The sequence below is a fragment of the Chiloscyllium plagiosum genome, unplaced genomic scaffold, assembly GCF_037043375.1.
Source record: "Chiloscyllium plagiosum isolate Xiang-an unplaced genomic scaffold, Cpla_swu_hap1 HiC_scaffold_9, whole genome shotgun sequence".
NCBI classification, from domain to species: domain Eukaryota; kingdom Metazoa; phylum Chordata; class Chondrichthyes; order Orectolobiformes; family Hemiscylliidae; genus Chiloscyllium; species Chiloscyllium plagiosum.
Window position 1 is genome coordinate 120,020,878 of NW_028270147.1, and position 11,226 is coordinate 120,032,103.

At 41.6% G+C, this 11,226-nt stretch overlaps 1 pseudogene; it reads right to left on the reverse strand.

Moving 5' to 3' along the window:
* The window catches only part of LOC148149284 (centrosome-associated protein 350-like), a 989,460-nt pseudogene extending 978,563 nt beyond the window's left edge, over nt 1-10,897 (reverse strand).
* Nucleotides 10,898-11,226: the final 329 nt, after the last annotated feature.

An 11,226-nucleotide genomic window follows, 5' to 3' on the forward strand; every position in this document is an offset into this window, starting at 1 on the left:
AGAAATGTCACAGATCAACACACATGCACAGGTTTAGAACACAAAAACAGAGTCTCGGTATTTGTGATTTACACAGGCATCCTTCTGTATCTCTCCACCTAAACCCATCAACATATTTTTCTTCGATAACTTGTATTCCAAGCTTCTTCTTGAATTCATCTGTTGTTTGCTTCAATTATTCCTGGTGATGTAAGTTTGACATCAAACCTCTTTCTGGGTAAAGACCTTCCCCACTGCCCCCCGCTCCACCCCCCACCTCCTCCCCAGCAAATTCCCTGTTGGATGTAATAGTGACTACTATTGTATCCATAGCTCCAGTGGATAGTGTCATTCAAAAGCAGAAATATCTTTTCTATGTCAACCCTATCAAACCCCGACATAACTTTAATGGCCTCGACCATGTCACTCTTTTTCAACAAGATAAGACTGTCCAATCTTGCTTGATGGATTAAAATTCAGTTTTGATATAATTCCAGTAAATATTTTTAATATATTCCCCACTGCCTCTACATCCATATTACAATATGAAGATCAGAACTGTTTGCAGTGCTCCAAGGGTGATCTGTTCGTGGTTCTACACGTATCTAACACATCTCCATTCTGTAGCCCCAGAAATAAACCCATGCTCAACTTTTCTTTATAACCCAGTGTCATTTACTGCTAGTGACTAATTTTTATCACCAAATTCCCCACCATCAACATTCTGGGGGGTTACTATTGACTAGAAATTGAACTGGACTAGCCATCTAACTACTGTGGCCACAAGAGAAGGTCAGAGGCAATGAATCCTGCAAAAATAAACCACCTCCCGAATCCCTGAAGCCTGTCCACCATCTACAAGCCACAAGTCAGAAGTGCAATAGACTATTCCCTACTTGGCTTGGTTTGGGTGCAGCTCCAAGAACACTGAAGAAGCTTGACGGCATCTGGAAAAAGCAGACTACGTGGTTGGGGCCACATTCACTCCCTCCACCACTAATGCCCAGGGCAGCAGTGTGTACTATCAACAAGATACACTGCAGAAATTCATAATACTTCGATATGGATCTTCCAAACCCATGACCAATACCATCTCGAAGGACAAGGGAAGCAGATTCATGGGAACACCACCACCTACAGGTTCCCTTCTGAGCCACTACCATCTTGAGTTGAAAATCTTTCAGCTGTCCTTAAGTGTCATTGGGCCAAAATTCTGGAACTCCTTCCCAACAGCACTACCAGTCGGCCCTACAACACACGGACTGCAGTGATTCAAAAAGGGAGCTCGCAACCACCTTCTCAAGGGCATTAGAATTAGCCAATAAATGTTCGCACAGCCAGTGACACCCACATTCCATAAATTAATTAATTAATTAACGCTGCCTCCTTCTTTCCACAGCACCCCCATCCATAAATACCTGTGCTTCTCAAACACAAGGCCTTCAGTAGCATGTGGTAACCCACAAGGAGGCCGAAGCCACATTTAGGCCCTGAGCCATGCTCAGCAAGGGGTGGTCCTGAATGAACAATAATCCCTCGCGATTCACTCACTATCAGTTGCCAACTTTTTCACAAAGAGGTTGACTCGTACATGGAATGAACGGCCAGAGGAAGTGGTAGATGCAAGTACAGTTACAATATTTAAAAGGCATTTGGAGAGGTACACGAATAAGAAAGGTTGAGGAATATGGGTCAAATGCAGGCTAATTGGACTAGTTTAGTTTGGGAAATTTGGTTGGCATGGACGAGTTGGACAGAAGGGTCCGTTTCCATGTCGTATGACTCTGATTCTATTCCTTTCAGCCACAGTGGCATTTTGCAATTGCCCCAACGTATGAAGTCATTGAACAAATCAATGGAGGCTTTTGGCACCAGGGTCACAGTACTCTGTAAGGTAAGGTGCTGAGTAGGAGCTGCAATTTAGTGGGCATTTAATAAACAAAATACAGAAGAAATATATAAGGAAATTACCGCAGATGGTGGAATCTATACTGAAAACAACAAATGCTGGAGCTCACAGCAGGTCAGGCAGCATCCATGGAGACTGAGCAAGCTAACATTGAGTCAAAATGACTCTATCAGAGCTCTGAAGAGGAGTCATCTAGACTCAAAATGTTAGCTTGCTCTCTCCATGGATTTAAAAAAAATGTTTATGGGATGAGGGTGTCACTGACTAGGCAGCATTTATTGCCCATTCCTAACTGCAGTTCAGAGTCAACCTCAGTGCTGTGTGTCTGGAGTCACATGTAGGCCAAACTCGGCAAGGATGGTAGTTTCCGACCTATATGATTTTAGTGAACCAGATGGGTTTTTCCCAACTGTCGACAAAGGATTCATGGTCATTGGATTCTTAATTCCAAATATTTATTGAATTCAATTCGAACAATTCGAACCCAGTTCTCCGGGATGTTATCTGGATCTCTGGATTAACAGTCCAGCAATAATATCACTGGGCCATCATCTCCCCACTGTGATCTCCAGTGTTTGTTGTTTTCAGTACTCAAGAAATATGTTATGGATTAATATTGTACTATGTAAAAGCATCCACAGCGAACATAAAGTGCCCACCTCCGATCATGATGTTTGAGTCTGGATGACTCAGACAGACTGTCTAACAAAGTGGAGTTACGCATTTTAGTGTCCGGCAGTTTCTCTGCAGATCCAGCTGGTGTTGGACTGCACTCATTCTTTCTGAGATGAAACAAAGAAAGAAACAACGATCAGCTACTTCCAGCTAAGTCTCTGGATTCAATTCCACCACAGCCATGGCAATTTTTAAAATTAAAACAGTTTTTTCCGTGAACGACATGTCAGCAAGTTCACCATCTCCTGTCTCAGTTCAATGGAAAATGGGATCAATACTGCAGCACCTACTGTCCCTTGAACAGGCTATCAGCGAATCTGAGTTTACAATCTTGTTCTTTGACAGGTTGCAACAGATTTTGCACAAGGGAGCATGCAGACAGGACAAACCTCAATTATATTCAACACAAGAAAAGGCAATTCAGTTTAAATGAGATGGGTTAATTGAGATCAGGCCTCAGGTGAGGATACAAAACAGTCAAGTTTGGAACTTCCAGAGACCATCAAGATTGTACATTCAATTACTGAAGTTTGTCTCATGTTTCTTTCCTAATCAACACTTCTGGAGCAGATGGGACTTATCCAGGCCTCTGGCTCAAAGTTGGAGACATGACCACAGCATCACAAGAGCACTTTGTTTTAGGCTGAGTAACTCGTGGGATAATTTGCCCAATTATCTTACAAATCCGGAAGATACTGTTACCATCCCAAATTTGGGAAATAAGCAAAGTATATAATGGGAGGTAAGATGTTATAACAGTCTCTATCACAAGGGACAAAATATCTTCCAGCAGTTTTTGTTCATCCTTCAATAGTTTGAAATTCTCAAATTTTCTGGCCTACCACCACCTTTGCAGTTTTGTATATCTTTTCTTTCAATTTGATGTCACCCACAATTCCTTTAGCTATGCACCGCTGTTGCCATCTTTTCCTCGTGCATTTCTATTATAAGTAAATGTACATTGTTGCGAATTATGAAATAACTAAATATGTTCTTCTGCTTTAACATTCTAACCTCTCATCCCATTCCCATTTAGCTCACTATTACTTTATACCCTTGTGACTGCCTTTAACTTTAGAAACTAGTAAAAGAACCAAATTCCTTCGCCTAAAGCTAAATTCTATTCTGCTGCATTGAATCTTACCAAAAGGGTCTTCAATTTTGAACTCATTAATCAATCATATTACCAAGTCCCTGATTGGTTCCAGAACAAAATGTTTGAAGAAATTGTACAGAGCAGTCTACCTCAAATTGCTGCAGAAGGTAAGAGTGCACAATACTATTTTAACGAACAGAGTACCCTCTGAATACCAGGATCCTATTAGATCCCCAAAATTACTCTGATCATAGAATAGAATAGAATTCCTACAGTGTGGAAACAGGCCTTTCGGCCCAACAAATCCACACCAACCCTCTGAAGAGTATCCCGACCAAACCTATCTCTTAACATTATTACTCAACATTTACCCCTGACTAATGCACCAAACCTGCACATCCCTGAACACTATGGGCAATTTAGCACGGCCAATTTACCTCACCTGCACATCTTGGGATTGTGGGAGAAAACCGGAGCACTCAGAGGAAACCCATGCAGACACGGGAGAATGTGTAAACTCCACACAGACAGTCATCTGAGGCTGGAGTCACCTGGGTCCCTGGCGCTGTGAGGCAGCAGTGTTGACCACTGAGCCACCTCCTTTTTTCCTATAAGACTGAGTGCATTGACCCTGCCTCTCCTGATCACAGATAAGAGGAAAAACATCAAAAACTGTGCATCGCATCAAGCAACAAACCTCAGGTTATTAAGCCAAGAAGCTAAATATTATTGATCAGGTTGGGGCAGTGGAAAAACCTTACCTGTCAGGTTCAGCTCTGGTTCGAAGTTGGTTGATGAAGTCTGAATGCTGCTGCCTCTGTTGGTCCAACAGCACTGTCACTGGCACAGGAGCTGTTCCATGAGGTAGGTTTGTGGCAGTCAGAGATCCTGCTGCGACCTGTGCACATGCCAATTCTGTCATCTAAACCAGAAAGAATGAGCACAGCACAGATTAGAAGACAACTTGGATCACATCATGCTTTTGAAATCAGAGGCCCCTACTCAACCCATCACATGTGTGCCGCCTCTTTGGAATAGCTATTTGGCTAGACCCCTGCTCTCACAGTATTGCAAATAATTTCTTTTTGCAAGTATTCAAATTAATTCTGGAACTAATACTGAATCAGCTGCCACCTACTTTCCAGATGATCTCAGCTCTTCTTTGAAACAGCAAAAACCAATGAGAACATCATTAAAATTGAAGCATCCAGTGTTAAAAAAATTCACATGCTCGGTCACTGAGATATGATGGGCTTTTCTCATAACGCTGAGCAAAATTTTATTTGAGGCAAAAAGGAGAACTCTAAGAGAAAGGTGAACCACCCGTGGGTAACAAAGGCAGTCAAGGACAGTACCAACAGGAAAAGAACGACACAACAGCGGAGGACGAGAAAGGAAAAAAATTGATCATAAAATTAAATTGACAAGAAACAAAAACCAACGGCAAAAGTTTCTACAGGAATGTTAAAGGTGAGTAGCTAAAGTGAGCTTCGAACCCTTGGAGGTTCTGATTCGGGAATTGATAATGTGTACAGGGAAAACAGCAGATAATTTAAACCAATATTTTACATTAGTTTTCATGGAGGAGAATACCGTTATCATCCCAAAGATAGCAAAAAGCAAGGTATTCATGGGAGGAAAAATGCTGCAACAGTCTTTGTCACAAGGGACAAAAAATGACAAACTAATACGATTAAAGGCAGACAGGACCTAATGGCCTGTATCAAAGATTTTTTAAGGCAACTGGCTGCAGAGATATTCAAGGCATCTTTTGAATTATTCCCGAATCAGTGGATACAGGGAGCTTCTAGTGGATTGATGCGCCTGTTCAAGAAGGGAGGGAGACAGAAATCAGGAAAGTTAGTTTAATTTCTGTTTTGGCAGAACAGCAGAGTTGATTAATAAAGGAAGAAATAGCAGGACATTTGGAAAAGCTTATCATGAAACATGGTAGACTGGATTTTGTGAAAGGGAACTATATTTGACAAATTTGCTCGAGTTCATTGAGGAGATAACAAGTAGAGCTGATAAAGGAGAATCTGATGATGTTCTGTATTTGGATTTTAAAAATGCATTTGATAAGGTGCTACATAAAAGTCAATTGCACAAGATAGGAGCTCACGGTATTGGGGGTCATGTATTAGCATGGACTGAGGATTGGTTAACCACAATGGCTGTTGCTGAGACCTCACTTGGAGTACTGTATACAATTTTTGTTCTCATATTTAAGAAACGATAAACAAGCATTGGAGGCCACTCAAAAAAAGATTAATTTAGTTGCTTCGAGGATGAAAAGGTTGGTCTGTCAAGAATAGGTTAGGCCATTATTCAATAGAGTCTGGACAAATAACGGGTTATCTTGTAGAAACAATGTTCTGAGGAGCTTGACAGGGGTTGATGTTGACTAGATGTTCTCATACTAGTGAAGTCTCAACCCAGGGGACATTACAGAAGGGAACATTCATTTTAAAAAAAGTAAAGGTATTTTTCTTTCTCAGTGAATGGCTGGAATTCTCTCGCCCAAAGAATTGTGACAGCTAAATGGGATAGGGGAATGGGTCTGGTTGGGTTACTCTTTGGAGGGTGGGTGTGGACTTGCTAAGCCGAAGGGCCTGTTTCCACACAGTAGGGATTCTATGATTCTATCTCAAATTATTTTAAAAGAGGGTAGATAGATTTTTGAAATATTAAGCAGTTGAGGGCTATGAGGATCAAGCATAAAAGACAAGTTGAGGCCTGGGTTGGCCCAGCCATGATCTGATAGAATGGGGGAGCAAGCTCAAGGGGACGAATACCCTACTCCTGCTCGATTCCTTGAGGCTCCATTTCATGCTTTCTTTTCTCCAAAGGGGAGCATGATACAATGTGCTAAAAGATCTCAGACGTTGTGAAAAGGAGTGAAAATGGGGTGTTTATATACTGATTCCGATGGCATTTATCAATCAATCACAGCTATGCAGTCATGAATACGAAGGCAATTCCCTCCATGAATAAAGAAAACCTACTACAGAGCTCATCCAATGGGAATTCTTACCTTTAGTAAACTCTTCCATCACATGACCCAAAATTGCACCCTCAGCTGTTTACTTATTTGTTCACTTCCAGACATGACTATTTCAATGTTCTCTTGACTGAACTTTCATCAACTTCAACATATTCAAAAGCTCCACATACCTCACCCTCATACCAAGCCCCTTTTACCCATGATCCTCGTGCTTGCTGATTCATGACTTGCCAACAGCTTCAGTATAAGAAGTCCTGTCCTTCCATACATATTTTTTCTTTCTATCTCTGCAATTTCCTTCAATCCTCGAAACTTTTGAAGTGTCTACGTTCCCCATTTTAGCATTTTCATTTCACCACCCCAGCTCAGCACTGAAGCTTTCAGCTGCATTGTCATCAGCTATGCAATTCTGTCCTAACACAGCTCAAATAGTAACATTTTCTTTCTTTCCAATATTCTATCTCAACTATTTCTTTGACCAAGCAGTTGGTCATCTTTCTTAATATCATATGGTGTGCTGTTAAGCTTTGCCCTTCTCTTCCTTGACAGTTTACTACATTAGAGGAATGAAATAATTTCAAACTGCAGTGACAATTAACTCAATGCAGCAACTGTATGAGAGAAATTCCTTCAAAACTCCAGAAAGTACTGGCTCTTCAGCATGACTGGGGGAAAGGGCCATCTTGCCAAGTACACTTGAAGAAAGTACCTCTGTAACCTGACGTGCTGTATCAGCCATCAGCCTTGCAAGTTCCACCTGCTGAGCGATCATTTTAGTTGTGGACTCTTGCAGCATCTCTTGGCGAACCTGTACAAACTGCTGCAGAGTTTCTGCACATGCCTGAGAACACAAAGAGAGGTTTTCACGTCCAGCAATTGATAATTCAGATACTTTAATCAAGAGACAGAGCACTATTAAAATGCAATGTGGAATTGACTTATGATCCATGTTTCATCATGCAACGTAAGCTCACTGACACAGCTTCTGTTTTACAATCAAGCTTTTAAGCCTTTCCCTCTCCTCCAATGGCACATATAAGCACAGTAACCTAGTCATAGTGTGATTTTGTTTTTTTGATTTCCAGTATTTGCAGTTCTTTGGTTTTTTTGATTTAACTTGGTCATGGTATTGCGAGATTGTTTCCATGATGGGGAGATATATTCAACCTTAAAACTAAAAACCAGACCATTCAGAACTAAAAAAGCAGGAATTAATTATTTAATTCATTCTCAGGATGTAGATATCCCTGACACTAACTGTCCAACCACAACTGGCATTAAAAGGTGAACGTTAGTGATCTTCTTAAACCACGGCAATCCATGTGGCTGCAAGATACTCCCAATGTATGTCAGACCATTGTAGGCAGCAAAGGAAAAGCAATATATTTTAAAGTCATGACTATATGCGGCGTTCCCAGGCATTTGCTGCCCTGTTCTTCCAGGCAGAATAGGTCATGAGTCTAGGTCTGTCAAAGAAGCATTCAATGAGGTATTGCAGAGCATCTTATAGATGGTGCACCTTGTTGCTACCATATACAGATGACGGAGGGAATAGGCACTTAAGATGGTGGACATGATTCAAATCATGCTGATATTTTGTAATGGATGATGTTGATTTTCATGATATCTTCATGATGTGCTTTTGGTGAGAGGGGGAGTTTACCGGTGGAGCAGAACAGGGCAGGGGTGGGGAGAGGTTTGACTTCAATGTTAAAGGCACTTTATAAATATAATTTGTTTGTTCTTATTGCACGGTGAGAAGCAGTCAACACTGAATTCCTTGCATTTCCAGACACCTGTTACATGTTCAAGTACCTGTACAGCTTTCTGTCTGGCCTCCTCTAGCTGCCTCTGACTTGCAGCAGCTTCCTGCTCGGCCTTCAGCTTCAGCAGGGCTATGTCGTGCTCATGTCTCTGCTGTTGGGCCTGGACACAAACAAAGATTAAATAGGAACCATCACTCTACATTCAACTGCTCTGCTCTGTGAAAATCTGGTATTTAAATTTGCAGTGTCAAGAGAGAGAGAGTAACAATTGAAATGCAAAGGCACCAAAATCTTAAGAGTAACAAATGACAAGATTTTAATCAATTAATTTTCAGATTGCAACTTTATAAATAAAAAAAACATTTTCTCATAAATCTCATCATAATGGCATAAATTTTATAAAGCTGAAATTTCTTGAAAACTTGGCAAGTTTGCCCTGCTTCTATCAGTCAACTTGTAAAGTGCAGTCATGCGCAGGTTCGATGTTAATATCTGCACATTTAAGATTAGGCATTGTCCTGGTACAACACAACACAAGAGTAAGTAAATTTAATCTTTAGTTTTGGAAAAATCTTTGTTTGCCTGATTTAACTGAAGAACGTTGCTCAGAATATTGCCTGGTTTGGAAAACGAGCGCAGTCATTATCACTGAAGACAATTTTACAAAATCATTTCTGAAACAGCACAAGGCATAGACCCGTACCTTTAGGATCTGAGCCAACGACACAGTATCTTGTTGAGCAAGGGCTACTCCCTGAGTCGTGTCTATCTCCGATAGCTGACGGATGGACTCTTCTATAGCATCCAAGTAAGTGTGCTGAACAGTCATGTGGTGTTGGACACTTGGCGGGGAGCTGAGCATCGAGGCTGCAATAACCAAAATGAAAAGTGTAATTACAATTTTTACAATTAGTTAAATAATGCATTGGGATCATGAGGTTAACTGCACGCCTCTCCAAGATTCAAAACAAGTTCGGGAACTGCATAAAAAAATGACAAGGGACAAGACATTGAAATTTTCATGAGATTCACAGGATACAACAAATAGCAAAGGGTGCAGAAGATCCAAACCAAATCATTGTATTTGGGTCCTGGTGAATGATCAGGAATGCAACAAAGGTTCACCAGACTTGTTTCCAGGACATTCTCATGGGGAGAGATTGGGAAAACTGGACCTGCATTCTCCAGCATTTTGAATTGATTTCATTGAAATCTACGAAATACTTAAAGGGTGGATATAGGTAACATTTCCCCCGTTGGGGAGTCTAGGACTGGTGGGACCACTTAAAAATGACAGCATGACCCTTAGGTCTGAGCTGATGACAATTCTGTTGCTGCTTCAGGGTCATGAACCTTTGGAATTCACTACCACAGAGAGCTGTGAAAGCATAGTCATCAAGTATGTTTTATGTAAAAATTGACGGATTTGATTTCCAACAGTGTATGGGGTCATGGGAACAGGGTGGCTAAAACGATACTGAAGCACTGATCAGCCATGATCGTACTGAATGACAGGGGTTAGCTCAACAGGCTGAATAGGCTACTTCTGCTTCATGTTCCTCAGACAGGATCCGACCACTTGAATGATAAAGCACCTGCTTCCACGTCGCGTGGCACGTCATAATTTCTTCCAACCATCACTATGCCTCTCACTTCACCTTGGTTGTCTACTTACTCAGGGTTTTATTTAAAAAAAAACCTACTCCCACGGCGATGTTTAGGACAAACAAATGACAGTTACAGAAGACATGATTCCGAGAGTTCCAACCTGCAGCAGAGGATGTGGAGGGCCTGGCTGCAGTAACACTGACATCGGCTAGAGAAGGTGAAGGTGTGGAGGTAGTAGCACGCAGCTGCCTTTTCCCCTCGCTGGATGTTATCACTGCGCCATTCTGAAAAGTGCTCTGAGACATAGAACTCACAGTGGAATGGAACGATGGAGAGCTTGTGCTTTTCTTTGATGACTCCCCGTGAGCACTGAAAGCACAAAATTTACATAATCACAAATGTTGACAACTGCCAAAATGAGACATCACTTAAACCATTTAACACTGCAGATTTCATGCCATCAAGTATCTGTTTGCTGAAGCTCTGCTTTAAACAATCTGTCGGACTTAGTCGGCATTAGGGATAAACAGAGTCAAAAAGTGTGGCACTGGAAGAGCACAGCACGTCAGGCAGCATCCAAAGAGGAGAGTCCATGATTCCGGCACAAGCCCTTCATGAGGATAAACAGCCATCCTTACTTGATGGGCTCATGTTCCCTCTACTATTCCCAAAAGCCAATCTTCTACAATACCATTCCCACTCTTAAATTTAAACAACAATGTACTGACTGGACACAGCAGCCTAAAGGCTGATGAACCTGCCAAACCTGACAATCCAGACAACAGCTTCGCAACATACTCGCCAAGGCCTAAAAGGTCCTTCGGGTTTACCAGTCCATTTGAGTCATCAAGAGGATTCATCAGTGACTACCATCACACTAGCCACCGTCTGGTTGGTAGCTCTCTGGGATGCCAGAGGAAAAATAAAGGACAACTACATCACATGCACATCAACAGACAGCACACAATTATACAAGAGCTGAAGACTTTCCAAAATCACATGCACTACATAAAGCAAATGCTCACTGATGACTACTTGCCCTCGATGAAGTCCAAAAAACCCCAACAACCCAATTTCTATAAGCGTCAAGGAGAATTCACCCCAGCTCAACATATGTTGGACTATCCAGTGTCGGCTTCCTAAAATATGCTGAGTATCTGGATTAGTTGCGAAGCACTAATACCACTCA